This window comes from Chiloscyllium plagiosum, unplaced genomic scaffold (genome assembly GCF_037043375.1).
Source record: "Chiloscyllium plagiosum isolate Xiang-an unplaced genomic scaffold, Cpla_swu_hap1 HiC_scaffold_27, whole genome shotgun sequence".
Classification (NCBI taxonomy): Eukaryota; Metazoa; Chordata; class Chondrichthyes; order Orectolobiformes; family Hemiscylliidae; genus Chiloscyllium; species Chiloscyllium plagiosum.
Genome location: NW_028270165.1, coordinates 15,345,099 through 15,366,275, shown reverse-complemented (window position 1 = coordinate 15,366,275; position 21,177 = coordinate 15,345,099). Strand labels below are relative to the sequence as shown.

Here is a 21,177-nt window from a genome sequence, read left to right as displayed (position 1 = left end):
CACCGAATATTACACTTGGGGAGCATACATCCCGGTCCCAATATCGAATTCAATAATTCTCGGGCCTGAAATGCATCGTATCCTCGTCCCTTCCACACACACCAAGCCTTGTTATCACAGACTCTGTCATTACACACTACCTATTCTTAGCCACGAACAGTCTCCATTCACCCTCCCACGCAGATCGTTATCAACTCCCTTTCCTGTCCAACAGTTCTTCCCTCGCTTTGGGCTCTGCCCTGATCTATCATTTATTCATCCGCCTTCCTCCCACAATATCTCCTGCATATAAACCAACGTTTTCCCAATCACCATCAGTTCTGTGGAAGGGTCACCGGCAACTCCTGTTTTTTGTTTCAGATATGCAGCATCCACAGTTCTTTCAGCTTTTTATTGAGGTAGAGTTGGAAATTACTTCGAGAGACAGAAGGAGAGGGGGCAGAGACAGAACAGACATGAACTGTTGATCTCCGTTGTTACTCATAACGTAAAATCATTGCACTGCGATCACTTCCCTGAAGCATGAATAGAAGTCACGGGCGATCTGTGAGTTTGTGGCGCAACGGTAGCGCGTCTGACTCCAGATCAGAAGGTTGCGTGTTCGAATCACGTCAGGCTCACTAACGTCATCTTCTTACATTTCAAATCAAGAAAGGAGTAATTCTCTCCGGATATCTGTTGAGCCAAATCTTCTTTACGGAAATTTTCGATCACACGTGAAGCTTCGCTGTCAGTTTGATTTGTGAACACTGTGTCATGGAGGTGGTGTGCCCATTGTTTGGGTAAATGCTCAGCTCCCCCAGTTCATCACGGGATTTAAACACAACCGTCTCCCTCTGGGCTTCGTTCAGTTGGTGACAGCGCGGTGTGAATAACGTAATACCGATATTTTTACAACATAATCCAGAGACTCCCAGCTTTATGTTTCAATCTATCAGGAGAGTGTTAGCGAGTTCAGATAGAAATGTTTCCCACCAACAGCAAATCCTTTCTTTCACTGGACACAGTTAAAATTATCTTTATTCAACAGGAGAAGCAGAAACTCTAGTCTGACGGCCTCTCTCCACATTAACGGTGAGCCTGAATTTTATAAACGGTGTCAGTAAAATCCAGTGGCGGACACTGATTTGGTTCAATCGATTTTTTTGCCAAGAGTAATTCACCGAGAGGATGCTGCTGTGTGAAACAGCGTGGGGAATTACTGCAGGGCCTCCTGCACATGGAACACACCGCAACTGATGTGTTTCACCTTCACCAGGCTCAACACAATATGTAAATAAGTGTCTCATTTTGTCGCCTTCTCCCTGTAAATCTGCATATTGTCACATCTGCCAAATCATTCTCGATCCTTTCAGTCCTGGGAGCATTTTCACTGCATCATTTCCTCTGTCTAAAACCCTCATGACGTGGAAAACTTCAATCAGACCAGCTTTCAGCCCTCTGTTCTCCAAAGAGAGCTGCCCCAAACTTTCCAATCTCCCTTCATTGCTGACATTCCTCAGGACGGTACCATTCACGTTAACTTGTTCAGAGCTGTCTGTAATCACTTCACTTCCCCGCTTCCTGAAGTGTCACCCTCAGAATTGAGCGGAATACAGGTGGAGGATTCATTCAGACTCGGATTGCTCGGGCGAAAAATCGGCAATACTTGTTTTCACTTTGAACAAGTGTTACCCTTCGCCGTGTTCACTGCAATGGCAGCTCTGCGCCGTCTCTAATTCAGGCAGTCCGATCTTATTTAACAAAGCGGCTTTTTGAGAAAATTCATCAGGTATTTTTGCTCAGATCAATTTAAGGAATGATGGTTCGCCTGGGATTGGAACCCGGGAATTCTCACGCGGCTGCATATGCTCGAAGACCCAAAGCTAGAATCATACCCCAGACTAACGAGCCACCAGCCGTGGGTGCAGCCACCTCCGGAAGCAGCTGAGACTTGCTCAGTACGAAATACATTGTACATTGCTCACAGAATTGCAAGTAGGGAAGAGTTTCAGGAACATCTGCTTCTCAATCTGTCTCCCTGCTCCTAGGACGCTGCTGTTTGTCCCGTCCCCAGGGACCGGGCCCTCTCCACTGGTGGATAATTGAACCATTTCGTTTCTACTTGCAAGCTGTGCTGGTGGAAGGCAGAGCCCATTCACTCTTCTGCTGCCTCACACTATTACGTGATGCAGGATAAGTCAGTTACAGTTATGCGAAGGAAATGGGCAACTTTGAACTTGTTCCAAAGGTCTTGTTAACGGAGAGATAGAAAGATGCTGTGCTGCCGGGACAGAGAGAAATGGACACTGGAGACTCTTCCCTAAGGTAAATTGATATGAGTACATTTCTGTGCAGCCTGCTTGGTATTCAGAATTTGTCTTGACACAGCAATCCTGCAGAAAGTCTTTTATTACACGGCTGTTGGTTTCTTTACTGCAGGAAATGGACAAAAACAGCAAGTCATGTGTTTCATCTTCACCGGTTCATTGCCATCTGAGAGAAGAGGTTTCACACGAGATCAGGACACACGGACAGAGAACACGACAAGACAACTCAGAGCTCCACAAGGGTGCCAGCGCAACTGTGTTTGACTTGTGTTTAGATGTGACATATCCAGCTCAGATACTCTAAGTATTGGGAAGCAAATGACATGGCAAGGAAAAGAATAGAGCGCCAGGAGAGACATTCAGGAAGTGGTTTGAAAGGCAAGATGCTGGACAGGATACCATCACAAAGGAAAGTCGCTCCAGGAGGCACTGAACAAAAGCAGAGGATGGCTTCGATCCATCGACCTCTGAGTTATGGGTCCAGCACGCTCCCGCTGCACGACTCGGCTCCCAAGCACAGCATCGCTTTCCACAGCCCCCCTCAGCCTTTCGTTTGGCGCGTGGCATGCACGTTCGAGACTGATGTCAAAGATCTCCACTGCTGTCGCCTTATATGGTGTTGCGCAGACGGATGGAGGCTGTGTAAATATAAACTTTTTCTAACTTCCGACATTCTGTTGGTCGAACTGTGATTTCACTGAGGGAAAGGATTCCCTTCCCCATCCCTGCTGGAAACCCACAGACGTATTCACAGCGGGGAGAGGCCATTCACCTGCTCGGTGTGCAGGAAGGGCTTCAGTCGGATCAGCCATCTGGAGACGCACAAGTGGGTCCACAAGTGAGAGAAGCCATTCACTGCCCCATGTACGGGAGGGGGTTCACTCAGTCAGCTGCACTGCTGACCCACCAGTTGGTCCACACCGGAGAGAGGCCGTTCACCTGCTGTCAGTGCCGGGAGTGCGTCACCTGCTCCTCCCACCTGGGGAGGCACCAGCGCGTTCACGTGCCATCGCAGGGGGATGGAAGGAGCGATGGCCGAGCGCCGCTAACAACCCAGCTCTGGGGACTCTCAGGTTCGAATCCCGTCGCGGCAGATGGCAGAATTGGGATTCGGTCAGTAGTCTGGACTTCAGAATCTAAGGATGAAACCATTTTCAGAGGGCAAAAACCCATCTGATTCACTCATGTCCTTTTCAGTGATGGAAACTGCCGTTGCGGGAAAGGATTCACTCAGTCGTACCAGCTGCATGCTTTACCCGGCTGTACGAAGGATCCAGTTACAAAGGGACAACTCAACTGACCAATAATAAAGAAAGTGTGGTGGGGGGAGTGGCGGTGAGTGTGTGCACTTTGAGCTTGAGGTGCTTTTTTTAAAGAAAAGCTACTTTTTGTACGCCTTGTGATGTGGAGATCTGAAGCTGTAACAAAATTGGGTCGCAGTAAGGCTACCTGAACATCCTGTCAGGCTTAAACTCTCATTGAAAGCTGTGAGATCCAACAGCTTCTCATTTCTTTCAGCCACCAGCACCGAGTTTCCAGTGTCGGTCTCAGAAGGAGCAGTGAATGAGTAGCTAGTATTGTTCGAAATTGTAAATCTTTCAGGACTGCAGGTTTATTGTTTCATTGGCATTGCAAAGTTTCCTGGCAACAGTGGGAGGTGTGGGTTGTATTCACTGGAAACAAAGTTTTAAAATGACACAAACACCAGGGTATAGTCCAACAGGTATATTTGGAAGCACTAGGTTTTGGAGCGCTGTTCCTTCATCAGATAGCTGTTGAGTAGGATGGTAAGACACAGAATATATAGCAATAAATTATCGTGTCATGCAACATAAATGATATATTGAAGAAACCTGTTAAGTCTTTCATCTTTTAAAATGGGTTGCAGATTTCGGTTCATTAATCTGTAAATCCCAGAACTTCTTTTTAGTAACATTCTCCAGGTAACTTAATGTTTTGTAAAGGGAGGTGACGCCTCAGGTCAGACAACGCATGAGAGCTGTGAGGTTAGTCTTTCTGTATCCCAGTCTTGAGTCAGATTGGTTCTATTTCCAAAAATATAATCCTGCAAATGCAATTCACCCCAAAGACTTCTGTGTGAGTGCATGCATGAGACAGAGCGTCTGTGTGTGTGCGTGTGCACGCTGGGTAAAGTGTGCGTGTGATGGAGTATAATTGTGTGAGAAGGTGTGTGCATGGATGTGAGTGTGAGGGGTGTATCAATGTGTGTCTGAGAGAGAGCCTGTCTATCAGAGAGGGTCTGCACGACCGTATGGGTACTTGAGTGTGTGTGTTTGTGTGTGTGTATGTATGTGTGTTTGTGTGTGTGTGTGAGAGAGAGAGTTTGTGTGTGTATTGTGTAGCTGGGTCTCCTGTAGTGAGACATGAATCCAAGGTCTCAGCTGAGGTCATTCTCGTGTGTTCCAAACTTGTTATCAGCCTCTGCTCGGCCACTAGAAATGATTAAGCAGTTAAGCAGTTTCACAACACACACTGGAGAGGGCAAGGTTAAGGGCTTATGTCTGAAACGTTGATTCTCCTGCTCCTTGGATGCTGCCTGACCTGCTGTGCTTTTTCAACACCACACTCTCGACTCTGATCTCCAGCATCTGCAGTTCTTACTTTCTCCTCATGGGCGAGGTGGGACTTGTCTTTTATTCACTCATTCACTCTTACAGCCTGTCCTTGGTTGTGGCCTAACTGTGCATATATCAATGCAAGTTTCGGAAAGATTTCTACAGCTTGTTTTTTTTAAAAAAGAACATTCTTCCAGACTTTAACAACGTTTCTGAATATATGATTTTAACTATTCTCAATTTTAAAAATCAGTCAATTCTCGCACACCCTGTTTCCCAGGTAGAATCGTCACCACCTATTCTCTCTCTCTCCTCAAAAGGGCTTGATAAAGCGATCAAAGAGTGCTCAGGCACCAGAAAGGAAGGGGAGGGGGGCTGGTGGGGGTGGAGAAGGGAGACAAATGGAGAGGGGGACAGAAGTTGGGAGGTAGAGAAGGACTGGGGTTCAGAGGGTTATGGGGAGAGAATGGGGATGCAGTGTGAGATGAGAGAATGGGCAGGGAGCAGTGGGTGGGGAGAAAATGGACAGGGGGGGCAGAGTGTGAAGAGAGAGACAGCACAATCCTACCTTCCCCAGAACTGGTATCAGTGTCCCACGAACGAACCCACTCCTCCCACAGCAGACTTGGGGCAATCATTTCTCAATATACGCGTGGCTAAGGCAGTGGAATCATATCATCCCTACAGGCCATTCACACCGACCTTCCCAACAGCATCCCATCCAGACCCACTCGATTGTGCTACAGCTCTGCAATTCCACATAGCTATTTCCTGATGAAGGGGTTTGCCGGAAACGTCGATTCTCCTGCTCCTCGCACGCTGCCTGACCTGCTGTGCTTTTCCAGCACACACTCTCGACCCTAATCTCCAGCATCTGCAAGTCGTCACTTTCGCCCTGTAGGGGGTGAATGTTCTATGCCGAGTCTTTTGAATCTCTTCAAATCTTTCCTCCTCACCCTAAACCTTTACCCTCTAGTTTTGGAATACCTCTACCCTGGGGAAAAGGCAGGAACGTTAAGCAGCCAGACAAAATGCAAAAGGAATAAAACGTCGAGGCACAGGGGAAAAAAAACATTTCGGCAAAAAAAAATGGCGTTGGCATTTTTCTCTCGTATTCGCATTTGGACACTTAAAATTTGTCATGATCTAGAGGTGACCGTGTTGGACTGGGGTGTACAAAGTTAAAAATCACCCAACACCAGGTTACAGTCCAATCGGCTTGTTTAGAAACACTTAGCTTTCGGAGCGTGGCTCCTTCATCAGGCGGTTGTGGAGTAATAGTACAGAAGATCATAAATTCTGTGTTACCATGTTATACTCCACAACCACCTGATGGAGGAGCAGCGCTCCAAAAACCCGTCCTTCCAAATAAGCCTGTTGGACTATAACCAGGTGTTTTGTGATTTTTAACTCTAAAATTTGTCAGTAACACCAGCATCGTGACGGAGCATATTGAGCATGCTCTGCGGTGTCAGTAATCACTGCGCATGTCTGCCGGTGTCAGCAAAATACTGCGCATACTCCTGGGTGTCCGCAGAAAAGGCGCACGAGCTCCTTTCCGTGGACCAATGGAGAACCCTGGAGGATCCGAAGGAGTCTGGTCCTCCTGCCAATCAGAGTCGGCCGTTGTCGAAATGCGGAAGTTGGGCCGTGAGCTCTGAAGCAGCTGATGCTGTTCTTTTGTCACTGAATGAAGATTAAACCTCACTCCGGACTATAAATTCCTTCCTCTGTGTAAAATTTGTGAGTATAAGAGTGTTTTTGTCACCACGTTTTCCATTTTCTTTTCATTCTGTGGTTCAATTATTGGTTTGTAGCACCTGAAAGGAAAGAGTGAATCGAGGGAGGGGACAGACTCTGGAAAAGTTGATCCAGGTCTGTGTGTCACTTTGCAAACGCAGTGCCACAACGTGAAGGTATAGCCTTTGATGTATGTAAAAAAAAAAGCAGAAAGGAGGTGCATTGTTTATGTAGTGATATGTTGAGATGAGGCGAAAGTGAGAAGCTGGAGATCAAAGTTGAAAAGTGTGGCGCTGGCAAACCACAGCAGGTAAGGCAGCAACTGAGGAGGAGAGTCGACGTTTCGGGCACGAGCTCTTCATCAGGAAAGATGTGTGGATGGACAAAGGGGCCTCGGCGTCCTTCGAAACCAGTTACTGCCAGTTGTCAGACAGGTGCAGCAAGCAATGAGCAAAGCAAGTGATGTATTAGCAAGAGGAATTGAGTTCAGAAGTGTGGATGTCTTTCAGCAGTTAGGTCGGTTACTGAATGTATTCAAGGCTGAGTTCATTTGACTTTTGATGAACAAAGAAGTGGATGGTTTTGGGGGAAGGCAAGAAAATGGTTTTAAGACCAGTATAGAACAGTTACAGTCATACAGCACAGAAACAGACCCTTCAGTCCAACTGGTCCATGCTGACTATATTCACAAACTAAACTAGTCCCAACTGCCAATGTTTGGCCCATATCCTTCTGAAACGTTTCTATTCATGCACTTATTCAAATTTATTTTAAATGTTGTTACTATACCTGCATTCAGTACTTCCTCTGGACATTCATTTGACACACACTCCAGTCTATGTGCTCCTCATGTCTTTTTAAAATTTTTCTCCTCTCACCTTTAAAAAGATTGCTCCCTATTCTTGAAACAACAGCTGATATTGACCTCATCTATGCCCCTCGTGATTTTATAAACCTCAATAAGGTCACCTCTCAACCTCCTATGGTCCAGTGAAAAAGTTCCAGCATATTCACCTAGATGTAAGTAGATCCATATTCAATTATGATCTGTTCAATACTTGTGCAGGCTCGAAAGACAAAATGGCCAACTCCTGCTCCCGATTCTCTCACTGTGGCCAGTACAACAAGAGACCATAAGACATAGGAGCAGAAATTAGGCCATTCAGCCCATCAGGTCTGTTCATACCATTCAATCGTGGCTGATAGGTTTCTCAACCCCATTCTCCCACGCTCTCCCTGGAACTCTCCATCCCCATGAGACTCAGGAACCTATCTACCTCAGTCTTAAATATCCTCAGTGACCTGGCCTCTACAACCTTCTGTAGAAAAGAATTCCATAGATTCACCACTCTTTCACTGAAGAAGTTTCTCCTTATCTGCGTTCTAAAATGCCTTCCCTTTACTCGAAGGCTGTGCCCTCGAGTCCTAGTCTCTCCTACCAATGGAAACATCCTCTGAAAGTCTACTCTGTCCAGGCCATTCAGTATTCTGTTTGTTTCCATTAGATCACCCTGAGTGTGGGCCTGTTAATCAGCATGAAACAGACTCTTCAGGATGAGGTACAGCAGGGATTAGGTTCAGCAATGAGAGAATGGAGGGAGAGTATGTGGGACAGAGATTTTCAGCCTCTAGGGAATAAGAGAGGAAAGAGAGTTTAGCATAAATTAGAATTGATCGGATGGGCCAAGGAGTGCAGATAGGGTTTAATTCAGAGAAATGTGAGATGTTGCATTTTGGTCCAGCAATCCAGGCAGGACTGACACAGTTAAGGGGAGTGTCGCAGAACAAAGAGACCTTGGAGTGCAGGTTCATAGTTCCTTGAAGGAGGAGTCTTACACAGACAGTATAGTGAACAAGGTGTTTGGTATGCTTTCCTTTATTAGTCAGAGCATTCAGTATAGGAACTGGGAGATCATTTTGCGGCTGTACAGGACATTGGTTAGGCCACTTTTGGAATACTGCATTCAATTCTGGTCTCTCTGATGTAGGAAAGATGTTATGAAACTTTGAGAGGGGTCAGAAAATATTTAGAAGGCTGTTGCCAGATTTGGACGGTTGAGCTGCAGGAAGGGGCTGAACAGACCAGGGAGATATTTTCTTTGGAGCATCAGAGGCTGAGTGGTAACCTTTAAAGAAGTTTATAAGGGGCATGGATAGGGTGAATACCCAAGGTCTTTTCTCCATGGTCGGGGAGTCCAGAACTAAAGGGGCAGAAGTTTAAGGTGAGTATGGAAAGGGACCTGAGGGGCAACATATTTTCAGACAGTAAAGACTGGACTTTCAGAGCAGCTTTCAAAAATGTTTTGCCCTTACTCAGAGCAGAAGAAGTTACAATGAAATCTTTCATTTGTGAGACAGCAACTGAGTGAGTACTTCTGGGATTTGGTGGAAAGTGGGAATTCATTGCACTGTGGGGATGAAACCCTACCCTATCCAGTCATTTCTGCTGGTAGATGAGACTAGGCCCCAAGACTAGGAGAAGTAGATTTAGGACAGAGATGAGGAGGAACTGCTTTTCCTGGAGAGTAGTGAAACTATGGAAGTCTCTGCCCAAGGAAGCAGAGAAGGCAGCTCAAGACACAATTAGATGGGTTTCTGCATAATTGGGGAATTAAGGATAGTTGGGACACTGCAGGGAGGAGGAGCTGAAATGATGGATAGATCAGCCATAACCTTAATGAATGGCGGAGCAGGCAGGATGGGCCAAATGGCTGACTCCTGCTTCTATTACGATGTATCTATAAGCCTAGATTTCCCATGGCTTACCTAACTAACCTGCACATCCCTGGACACTGTGGGCAAGTTAGCCTGGCCAATCCAAATCAAGGCTGGTGAGCAATGTCGTGATGTGGAAATGAGCATCAGAGAATGATAGAACGGGACAAGGAGAGTAAATATACCAGCAATAAAAACTGGATTCAGAAGATCACAAAAACTGAAACTAAAAACTGAATGTGAGCTGCATTGTAACAGAAGTGAATGAATTGACTGAACACATTGAAGAGAATAATTATGATCTGAGACTCCTTACAGGGACATGGCTTCAGGATGGCAAGGACTGGATCCTGAATATCGAGGGGATAGTCAAATGGGAAGCTCAGTAAAGGGAGAGGGTTGGTGCTGCGCTTCAAAGCACTGATCACAGGGTAGTCTGGTGTCAGCTTGGATTTCAGGTCCGGATTTCTCTGTCCTCTGTTGATCTCTCTGTTCCCACAGAGTAAGATGTTGGTCTGTTCTCAGCTCTGTTGGATTTCTGCTGAAGCTTTAACGCCCCCTTTTACACGTTCAGGAAAAATAAAACATTGAGTCAATCGAGACCCAATCCATAATCTCCCAGACTGTCAACCAGTCCAAGTAAATCTGAAGTAGGGGTCTCCCAGGATTCTGATAGTGCTATACCTGAGGAATTCTCTCTCCCTTACATCTAACTATTAATATCCAGCTATGATTTACAACCATACTTGCACCAACAGAAATAAAGCATCTGTTATCAAATAGACACATAGATATCCAGCATGGAAACAGGGTTTCTCTATTACACACATAGAACCAGACTCTCCATGGGGATGAATTTGTATTTGCAGCATTACATTTGCAGATACATTCTATTTTGTTCAAAAATTCTAAATTGGAGGAAGGACAAATTTGACGGTATTAGGCAAGAACTTTCAAAAGCTGATTGTACGCCAATGTTTGCAGGTAAAGGGACGGCTGGAAAATGGGAAGCCTTCAGAACTGTGATAACTAGAGTCCAGAGAAAGTATATTCTTGTTAGGGTGAAAGGAAAAGCTGGTAGGTATAGGGAATGCTGGATGACTGGAGAAATTGAGGGTTTGGTTCAGAAAATGAAGGAAGCCTATATCAGGTACAGATAGGATAGATCGAGTGAAGCCTTACAGTATAAAGGCAGTAGAAGTATACTTAAGAGAGAAATCAGGAGGGGAAAACAGGGGACATGAGATAGCTTTGGCAACTAGAGTTAAGGAGAATCCAAAGGGTTTTTACAAATACATTAAGGACAAAAGAATAAGTAGGGAGAGAATAGGGCCCCTCAAAGTTCAGCAAGGTGGCCTTTGTGTGGAACCGCTGGAGATGGGGGAGATACTAAACGGGTATTTTGCATCAGAGTTTACTGTGGAAAAGGACATTGAAGATATAGAATGTAGGGAAATAGATGGTGACATCTTGAAAAATGTCCATATTACAGAAGAGCAAGTGCTGGATGCCTTGAAATGAATAGAGGTGGATAAATCCCCAGGACCTGATCAAGTGTACCCTAGAACTCTGTGGGAATCTAGAGAAGTGATTGCTGGGCGTCTTGCTGAGATATTTGTATCATTGATAGTCACAGGTGAGGTGTTGGAAGACTGGAGGTTGATTAACGTTGTGCTACTGTTAAAGAAAGGTGGTAAAGACAAGCCATGGAACTATAGACCAGTGAGCCAGACGTCGGTGTTGTTGGAGGGAATCCAACTGAGGGACAAGATGTACATGTATTGGAAAGGCAAGGACTGATTCGGGATAGTCAACATGGCTTTACGTGTGGGAAATCATGTCTCACAAACTTGAATGAGTTTTTTTGAAGAACTAACGAAGGGAACTGATGAGGGCAGAGAATACATGTGATCTATATGGACTTCAGTAAGGTGTTCGACAAGGTTCCCCATTGGAGACTGCTGAGCAAGGTTAGATCTCATGGAATACAGGGAGAACTTGCCATTTGGATACAGAACTGGCTCAAAGGTAGAAGTTGGTGGTGGAGGGTTGTTTTTCAGACAGGAGGCCTGTGACCAGTGGAGTGCCACAAGGATCTGTGCTGGGTCCACAACTTTTCATTATTTATATAAATGATTTGGATGTGAGCATAAGAGGTATAGTTAGTAAGTTTGCTGATGACACTAAAATTGGAGGTGTAGTGGACAGTGAAGAAGGTTACCTCAGATTACAACGAGATCTTGATCAGATGGGCCAATGCGCTGAGAAGTGGCAGATGGAGTTTAATGCAAATAAATGTGAGGTGCTGCATTTTGGGAAAGCAAATCTTAGCAGTACTTATACACTTAATGGTAAGGTCCCAGAGAGTGTTGCTGAACTAAGAGGTCTTGGAGTGCAGTTTCATAGCTCCTTGAAAGTGGAGTCGCAGGTAGTGAAGAAAAGGATAGTGAAGAAAGCATTTGGTCTGCTTTCCTTTAATAGTCAGAGTATTGAGTACAGGAATTGGGAGGTCATGTTGTGGCTGCACAGGACATTGGTTAGGCCACTGTTGGAATATTACCTGCAATTCTGGTCTCCTTCCTATCGGAAAGATATTGTGAAACTTGAAAGGATTCAGAAAATATTTACAAGGATGTTGCTAGGACTGGAAGATTTGAACTATCGGGAGAGGTTGAATAGGCTAGGGCTGTTTTCCCTGGAGCGTCAGATGCTAAGGGGTGATCTTACAGAGATTTATAAAATCATGAGGGGTTTGGATAGGACAAATGGACAAAGTCTTTCCCCTAGGGTGGGGGGGGGGGGTCCAGAACTAGAGGGCATAGGTTTAGGGTGAAAGGGACCGAAGAGGCAACTTCTTCACTCAGGGGGTGGTATGTGTATGGAATGAGCCGCCAGAGGAAGTGTTGGAGGCTAGTCTGGATGGGCATATGAATAGGAAGAGTTTGGAGGGATATGGGCAAGTTGCTGGCAGGTGGGACTTGATTGGGTTGGGATATCTGGTCGTCATGGATGAGTTGGACTGAAGGGTCTGTTTCCATGCTGTCCATCTCTGACTGCATAACTCTAAATGCACAATGTAGGCAGCCAATACATGTAATATTTTGTAAATTCCACTTTGCAAATCGAAGCAGGCTGACTCAAGATTGGGATACAGACAGACTCTGACCTCACCCCTTTCATGCATTATCTGAGCTGAGATGTCACCTTTTCTTATAAAACCTTAAGTTATCTCGAGAAGGAACCTGACAGGAAGTTCTGGGACTTGCATATTATTGATACTTGCAATCCATTCTAAAAGATGAAAGACTTAACAATCCAGGTTTGTTCAGTATATAATTTTAGTGGCAGGACACTGTGTCATGTTTTTCCATAAATTCTGTGTCTTATGATCTTGTACTCCACAACCAACTGAATAAGATGCAGCACTCCGAAAGCCGGTGCTTCCAAATAAACTTGTTGGACTGTGACCTGGTATTGTGTTATATGTAACTTTGTCCATGTTGGGGTGGATTCGCCATGTTAAATTACCCATAGTGTTCTGTTTTGGACGGGTTCAGGTGGATTGGCAGTGTTCTGTTACCCATATCGTTGAGGGATGTGCAGGTCAGGGTGGATTGGCTGTGCTAACTTACCCATAGTGCTCATGGAGGTGCAGGTTAGCATGGATTGGCTGTGCTAACTTAACCTACACACCCCTGGGTACTATGGGTAAGATGGATTCACTGTGCTAAATTCACTCTGTCACTAAGAGAGTGGTGCGTGTAAGGAATGAGCTGCCAGAGGAAATGGTGGATGCTTGTACAATTATGACATTTGAAAGGCATCTGGATGGAAAAAGAAGATGGAAGGGTTTAGAGGGATGTGGGCCAAATGCTGGCAAATGGGTCTAGATTAATTTAGAATATCTGGTTGGCATCAACGTGTTGGACTGTTTCCATGCTGTATATCTCTGACTCTGGCTTGCCACATCTGTATGTTCAGTTTCTCCCTGGTGTCGGTGTTAGTGCCTTTGATGTCTCATTTTGCTCTCTCCTTTCCAGGGATGTTAACCACTTCATGTCTGGTTGTTCCTCAAGAACTTGTATTGCAAGTTCACCCTGAACTGACACTATTTTTTGAGCTTCCCAAAATCAGACCTGCTCACTCTCAGCAGTGGAGTTATCCAAAATTCAGAGAGATGTCAGTCTTGAAGTTTTCGCTGTTCTGCCCCTGTAAGATCCTGAATCAACACCTTCAGGAGAATTAGTTAGAGCGGTGTGAGAACAGAGGGGGAGAGAGAGTGAGTGGGATGGTGCTTTCAATTTTCAGTGTGGAATAACAAAAGAAAAGAATGTTCTGCAGAAAGTAGAATTGCTTGTTCTGAATTTCTACCTTGCACTGACAGTCATGATTTTTGTAATCTCTTTTTACAAAGCATTTGATGATCTGAAGACGGAAGTTTCAAAATCAACAGATGAACGGCTGATGTCTGAAATATCAACTTTCCTGCTCCTCGGATGCTGCCGGACCTGTTGTACTTTTCCAGCGCCGCACTGTTCAACTCTGACTCTCCAGCTTCTGCTGTCCTCACTTCGACGTCAATGTCCGACAGTCACTCAATCCATCAGGACTGCAACAATTTTTGACTGTGATTCTGTGGGAAGGAGCAAAGCCTTTTGGTTCCTGTTGGAGCACGTCTTCAGCATCAATGGGACTGGATGAGAGACCCTCCTGTTGCAGCGCACTGATTGTGGAACCTGAAGCAGTTATACGGCCTGGAAAGAGGAATTCACGGCAGGGAGGGGCTGTACATGCTTTTGTGTGCAGCTGAAGCTTCGGCCATGGAGAAACCCAATGGATCCCGCCCCGTGCAGAAACCGTGGAAGTGTGGTGACTGCGGAAAAGGCTTCCGTTTCCCTTCTATCCTGGAGACTCATCAGCGCAGTCATACTGGGGAGAGGCCGTTCACGTGCCCCGTGTGCGGAAAGGGCTTCAGCTATGCCTCCGACCTGGTGAGGCACCAGCGGGTCCACACAGAGGAGAGGCCCTTCAGCTTCCCCGACTGTGGGAAGGGCTTTCCCCAGGCCTCCACCCTGCTGACCCACAGGCAGGGGCACACCGGAGAGAGGCCGTTCGTCTGCACTGAGTGCGGGAAGGCCTTCAGCAATTCTTCCATCCTGCTGGCCCACCGGCAGGTGCGCACAGGGGAGAAGCAGTTCACCTGCTCTGTGTGAGAATGGCTTTACCCGCGCTTCCCATCTGCGGAGGCACCAGCGAGTTCATGTGCCATCGCAGGGGGATTAAAGGAGGGATGGCCAATTGCCTTATTGACTGGACTATCAGCCCAGTTCCGGAGACTGCCGAATTTGAATCCCGCCGTGGCAGATGGTGGAATTGGATTTCGGTCAGAAATCTGGAGTTCAGAACCTAATGAAGAAATGATTGTTTGGCGGACATCACCCATCTGATTCACTAATATCCCTTTTTAGGGAAGGAAACTGATGTTGTGGGGAAGGATTCACTCAGTTGTCCCAGCTGCATCCTTTACCCGGTCTGGCCTACACGTAACTCCAGACCCACAACAGCATGGTTGACTCTTCATTGCCCACCACTGCCACCAGTCATTGAGTGGGGAAAGACTTACTTGTTTACAGGGTATGGGTTGAAATTGCTGAGTGAGGCAATACTTCCTACAGTTAAGGCTGTACCAAGGATCCAATTACAAACTGACAACTTGGTGGTGACCATAGTAAAGAAGGTGAGGTGGTGTGGGGTGGGGGTGCACGCTTCGACCTTAAGCTATTTAAAAAACAGCTACTTTTTCTACACCTTTTTGCTGGGGGGGATCTGAAGCTGTAACAACGTTGGGTCACAATAAAGGTTATCTGAACTTATTGCTGGGCTCAGACTCTCATTGAAGGCTTTGAGCTCCAAGAGGTCTTTGTTTTAAAGGTGCTCATTTCACTTCAGCCTCCTGCACTAAGTTTCCAATGTCATGTATCAGATGGAGCAGTGAATGAGTAGCTAGTACCGTTAGAAGTTGTAAATATTTCAGAAGTGCAGGTACTGCACCGTTTCATCAGCATTGTATAGTTTACTAGCAGCAGCGGGAGATGTGGGCTGCGTTCACTGAAAACGGTGTGGAGGTGCTGGTGTGGACTGGGGTAGATAAAGTTAAAAATCACACAACACCAGGTTATAATCCAACAGGTTTATTTGGAAGCACTAGCTTTCAGAGTGCTGCTCTTTCATCGGGTAGCTGTTGGCCGGGGAATAATACACCGATTGTATAGCAAAAGATCACAGTGTCATGCGACTGATAGGATATATTGAACAAACCTAAAATGTTGTTGTGTCTTTCATCTTTTAGAATGGTTGCAGGTTTTGGTTCATTAATATGTAAATCCCAGAATATCTTTAAAGTCACGTTCTTGAGATGACTTAATGTTTTATTAAAAAAAAGTGACATCTCAGCTCAGACAATGCGTTAAAGATGTGAGGTTCGAGTCTGTCAGTATTCCAATCTTGAATCAGACTGGTTCTATTTCCAAAGTAGGAAATTATAAAATATTGCATGGATTGACTGCCTGCAGATTGTGTGCTTTTTGAGCAAAATTGGAAGTATCTGCAAATATAATTCTGCCAATACAAATTCACCCCATAGAGTTTTTTTGTGTGTGTGTGTATATGTGAGTTTGTGTTTGATTGCATGCGTCAGAGTGAAGTGTGAGTGTGATGGAGTTTAAGCCTATGAGTGTGTTGTGGGGTGTATGTGTGTGTGTGTGTGTCTGTGAGAGAGGTATGAATAAAAGGGAGAGGTTGCATTTTGCTAAACAAGTAAGGGTTGGACATAGTGAGTTTTGAGAAGATTTGTAGCTCAGGTTGAGGTTTTGGATGTAGCTTTGCTTGCTGAGCTGCAAGGTTCATTTCCAGACATTTCGTTACCTACTGGGTAACGTCTTCAGTGGGCTTCGGGCGAAGAATGCAGGAATTTTCAGCATTGCTATGTACATATAATGGTAGGTCCCTGGGTCGTGTTGTCGAATAGAGACACTTTTTGGCGGTAGTGGGGGGAGGGGAGTTAGGGGGTTCAGGTATATAGTTCTTTGAAAGTTGCATCACTGGTAGACAGGTGGTAAAGAAGGCATTTCGCACCATTGCCTTCACTATCCACCCCATTGAGTATAGAAGTTGGGACATCACGTTTAGGTTGTACAGCATGTTGGTGAGGCCACTTTCTGGGTACTGAGTACAGTTTTGGTGGCTCTGTGATAGGAAGAATACTATTAGAGAGGGTTTCGTAAAGATTTACCAGGATGTTGCCAGGACTGGAGGGTTTGAGTTATAAGGAAAGGTTGGGACTGTCTTAATTGGAGTGTAGGGGGTTGAGGGGTGACCTTACTAAGATTTATAAAATCATTAGGAGTGGAGGTACAGTGAATAGCAAAGAGCTCTTCCTTAAGACCATAAGACACAGGAGCAGAAGTAAGGTCATAAGTCCACTCCACCATTTCATCATGGCTGACGGGCATTTCAACTCCAATTACCCATACTCTCCCATAGAGATACCAAGATTCCTTGCGATACCAAGAATTTATCAATCTCTGCTTTGAAGACATTTAATGTCACGGTCTCCACTGCGCTCCATGCCAATGAATTCCACAGACACACCACTCTCAGCTGAAGAAATGTCTCCTCATTCCCATTCTAAATTGACCCCCTCTAATTATCAGGCTGTGCCCATGGGTCCTAGTCTCCCTGCCTAATGGAAAAAAACTTACCAGCATCCACGCTTTTTAAGCCATGCACTGTCTTATAAGTTTCTATTAGATCTCCCCTCAACCTTCTAAACTCTAATGAATATAATTCCAGGAACCTCAGCTGTTCATCGTCTGTTAGGCCTATGATACCAGCGATCATCGTGTGAATCTCCATTGGACATGCTCCAGTGCCACTATATCCTTACTGAGGTGTGGGGCCCAAAATTGGACACAGTGTGCTAAATGGAGCCTAACCAGAGCTTTATAAAGTCTCAGTAGCACATCGCTGCTTTTACATTCCAACTCTCTTGAGATAAATGACAACATTATATTTGCTTTCTTAAGCACGGACTCAAACCGCAAGTCAACCTTTAGAGAATCCTGGACTAGCAGTCCCAGATCCCTTTGTACTTTGGCTTTATGAATTTTCTCACTGTTTAGAAAATAATCCATGCTGTATTCTTTTTTCCGAAGTGCAAGACCTCACATTTGCTTACATTGAATTTCATCAGCCATTTCCTGGACCACACTCCTAAACTGTCCAAATCTTTCTGCAGCCTCCCCACATCCTCAGAACTGACTGTCTGCCTAACTCTGTATCATCAGCGAACTTCGTGGGAATGCCCCCAGTCCCTTTATCCAGATCATTAATATATAAAGTGAACAGCTGCAGCCCCAACACTGAGCCCTGCGGGACACCACTTGTCACCAGCTGCCATTCCGAAAAATAACCTTTTATCCCAACTCTCTGCCTTCTCTCAGGCAGCCTATCCTCAATCCATGCCAGTAGCTCAACTCGAATACCATGGACCCTCACTTTACTCAGCAGCCTCCTATGAGGCACCTTATCAAAGACCTTTTGGAAATCTAGGTAGATAACAACATCCTCTGGGTTTCCCAAGTCTAACCTACTTGTTAACTCTTCAAGTTTGTCAGGCACAACCTCCCCTTACTAAATCCATGCTGACTTATTTTAATCCAACCATGCACTTCCAAGAATTTAGAAATCTCATCCTTAACGATAGATTTTAGAATTTTATCTACAATTGAGGTTAGGCTAATCGGCATATAATTTTCCAGCTTTTGTCTTGATCCTTTTGGGCGGCATGGTGGCAAGCACTGCTGCCTCACAGCGCCAGAGACCCGGGTTCAATTCCCGCCTCAGGCGACTGACTGTGTGGAGTTTGCACATTCTCCCAGTGTCTGTGTGAGTTTCCTCCGGGTGCTTCGGTTTCCTCCCACAGTCCAAAGATGTGCAGGTTCAGGTGAATTGGCCATAATAAATTGCCCGTCTTGTTAGGTAAGGGGAAAATGTAGGGGTATGGGTGGGTTTTGCTTCGGCGGGTCAGTGTGGACTTGTTGGGCCGAAGGGCCTGTTTCCACACTGTAATCTAATCTAATCTAATTTAATCTTTCTTGAACAAAGGATTTACAACAGTGATTTTACAATCATCTGGGACTTTCCCTGACTCCAGTGATTTTTGAAAGATTACAACCAACATCTCTGCTAATTCTTCAACCACTTCCCTCAGAACGCTAGGCTGCAGCCATCAGGGCCAAGAGATTCCTCAATTTTTAGACCTCTTAGCTTTTCTAGCACTTTCTTTTTTGTAATGGCTATCATACTCAACTCTGCTCCTTAACTCTCCTTAATTGTTAGGATATTACTCATGTCTTCCACTGTGAAAACGGACACAAAGTATTTATTAAGTTCTTCAGCTATTTTCTTATCTCCCATCACTAACCTTCCTGCATCAATTTGGAGCAGCCCAATTTCTACTTTTGCCTCTTGTTTGTTTCTTATGTATTGCAAAAAAACTTTTACAATCATTTCTAACATTACTGGTCCGCTTACCTTCATATTTGATCCTCTCCTTCCTTATTTCTCTCTTTGTTATCTTCTGTTTGTTTTTGTAGTCTTCCCAAGCTTCTGATTTCCCAGTGGTCTTGGCAACTTTTATAGGCTCTCTTTTTCATTGATACATTTCCTGACTTCCTTTGTCAGCCAAGGCAGTCTTCTTCCACACCCCCCCCCCCCCCCGCCACCGCCCGATAATCTTTCTTTTTTGGGGGGATGAACCTCTGTACTGTGTCCTCAATTACACCCAGAAATTCCTGCCATTGTTGCTCTACTGTCTTCCCCACTAGGCTCTGCTTCCAGTCAATTTTTGACAGTTCCTCTCTTATTGCCCTTTATTTAACTGTAACATCATTACATCTAATTTTGCCTTCTCTCTTTAATACTGCACACTGATCTCTACCATATTATAATCGCTGCCTCCTAAGTGTTCATTTGCTTTCAGACTTTTAATAAAGTCTGGCTCATTACATAGCACTGAGAATTGAAATATGCTCAGTTAGGCCACAGTTGAGGACAGTGTGTAAGGGGTGAATGGCCTATTCCTAGCCTTTTGAAATTGGTTCTGGCTCTGTGGAAATAGAACCATTGAGTTGTAGAGCACAAAAAACAATCCTTCGATATGTGCCGACCAGATAGCCTAAATTAATTTCATCCTATTTGCCAGCACTTTGTCCATATCCCTTTAAAACTTCCTATTCATGTACCTATCCAGATGCCTTTTAAATGTTGTATTTGTACCAGCCTCCACCATTTTTCCTGGCAGCTCATTCAGTTCACACACCAACCTATATTTGAAAAAGTTGCCCCTTGTGGCCGTTTTAAATCTTTCCCCTTTCACCCAAAAACTAATGCCCTCTTGTACTGGACTCGCCCGCCCCAGGGAAAACCTTATCTTTTTCTCATATCCATACCTGTCAAGATCTTATAAACCTCCATAAGGTCACCCCTCAGCCTCCAATGCTCCAGGGAAAATAGCCCCAGCCAATTCAGCCTCTCCCTGTAGCTCAAACCCTCCATCCCTAGCAACATTCTTATAAATAATTTCTGAACTCTTTTAAGTTTCACAACATCCTTCTTGTTTAGTGAGTAATAGGCTGTGAACAATCTATTTTGTTCAGGTCGGAAGAGGGGGCTTTTCTTAAGGCGAATTAACTTTCACACTTTTTTTTTTAATCCTTGGGTTCCTTTTAAATCTTTCCCCTCTCACTCTAAACCTGTGCCCTCTAGTTTGGGATTCCCCTCCCCTGCGGGAGAGACTGACAAAAGGAATGAGATGTGCAGTCACAGGGGAAAAACAATTATGACTCCCGCCTTTTTTTTATCCCAAATTGGCAAATGGACACAATCTCTGTCAGTAACAACCGGCGCCGGTCGCCATTGGTCAGGTGGAGTAAGGTGCGCTCTGATTGGGCGGAGCGTGGATGACGCGCGTCACTGAAGGAGGAGACGGAAAGAAGAGAAAAACAAAGATGGCGGCGCGAGGCTGCGGTTTTCTCATCGACTCAGCGGGCGGTTTCTGATGGAGGGAGGGGGGGCAGACAGGCACCGTTTACCTCAGAAAATACCTTTAAAATACATTTCACATTAAAGACGGAACTTTTCAAACAAAAGTTGTGAAGAAAAGGAGACAGTCCCCGGTGGGGTTTATTGTTTATTTGTGTATAATTCCCGGGGCCCGGGAAGGGGGAGGTGACGGTTACCGGGTGAACGAGAAAACAAATTAAAAATGTCGGCGGTGGAGGAGAGAGAGCCGGCGCCCGCGGCTTCTTCGGCGGCGGGAGGTGGAGGAGCGGCGGCGGGGGGTAAAGTCCGGCGGAACACAAGCTGGAGGAGAGGCTGCACTCGGTGCTGTGCTGGACCGTGAGCCTGAAGCTACCCGCGGCTTCACTCTACCAGGTACCGGGCTGGGCTGAGGGGGAACCCGGGGGATAAGGCGGATCGCCATTAGCCTGGAGCCACAATCACTCCCATTCCTAAAACAAACATAATTTCTATTAGAATCACGATCTAATCCTCCATACACCTTCTATAATCCATGTAGGAGGGCAGGCTGTACCATCTGACTGAACTGTTCCGATATTCAATTGTGTATAATGTATAGATATCTTTTTTTATAAAATATACAATGTTATTTAACACATTAGATGAAATACTGTCATCATGGGATTTGCAGCACTTCACAGCGCTGTAGAAGGTCACAGGCAATATTGTGTACGAGAGCCTGTGTAAACCTCTAT

The 21,177-nt window shown here is 45.3% G+C and overlaps 1 non-coding gene across 1 annotated transcript; it reads left to right on the top strand.

The window, feature by feature from the left end:
* The first annotated feature begins 548 nt into the window (after window positions 1–548).
* On the top strand, window positions 549–620 carry trnaw-cca (transfer RNA tryptophan (anticodon CCA)). The gene has a single exon. It is a non-coding gene; the product is annotated as a tRNA-Trp (tRNA).
* Window positions 621–21,177: the final 20,557 nt, after the last annotated feature.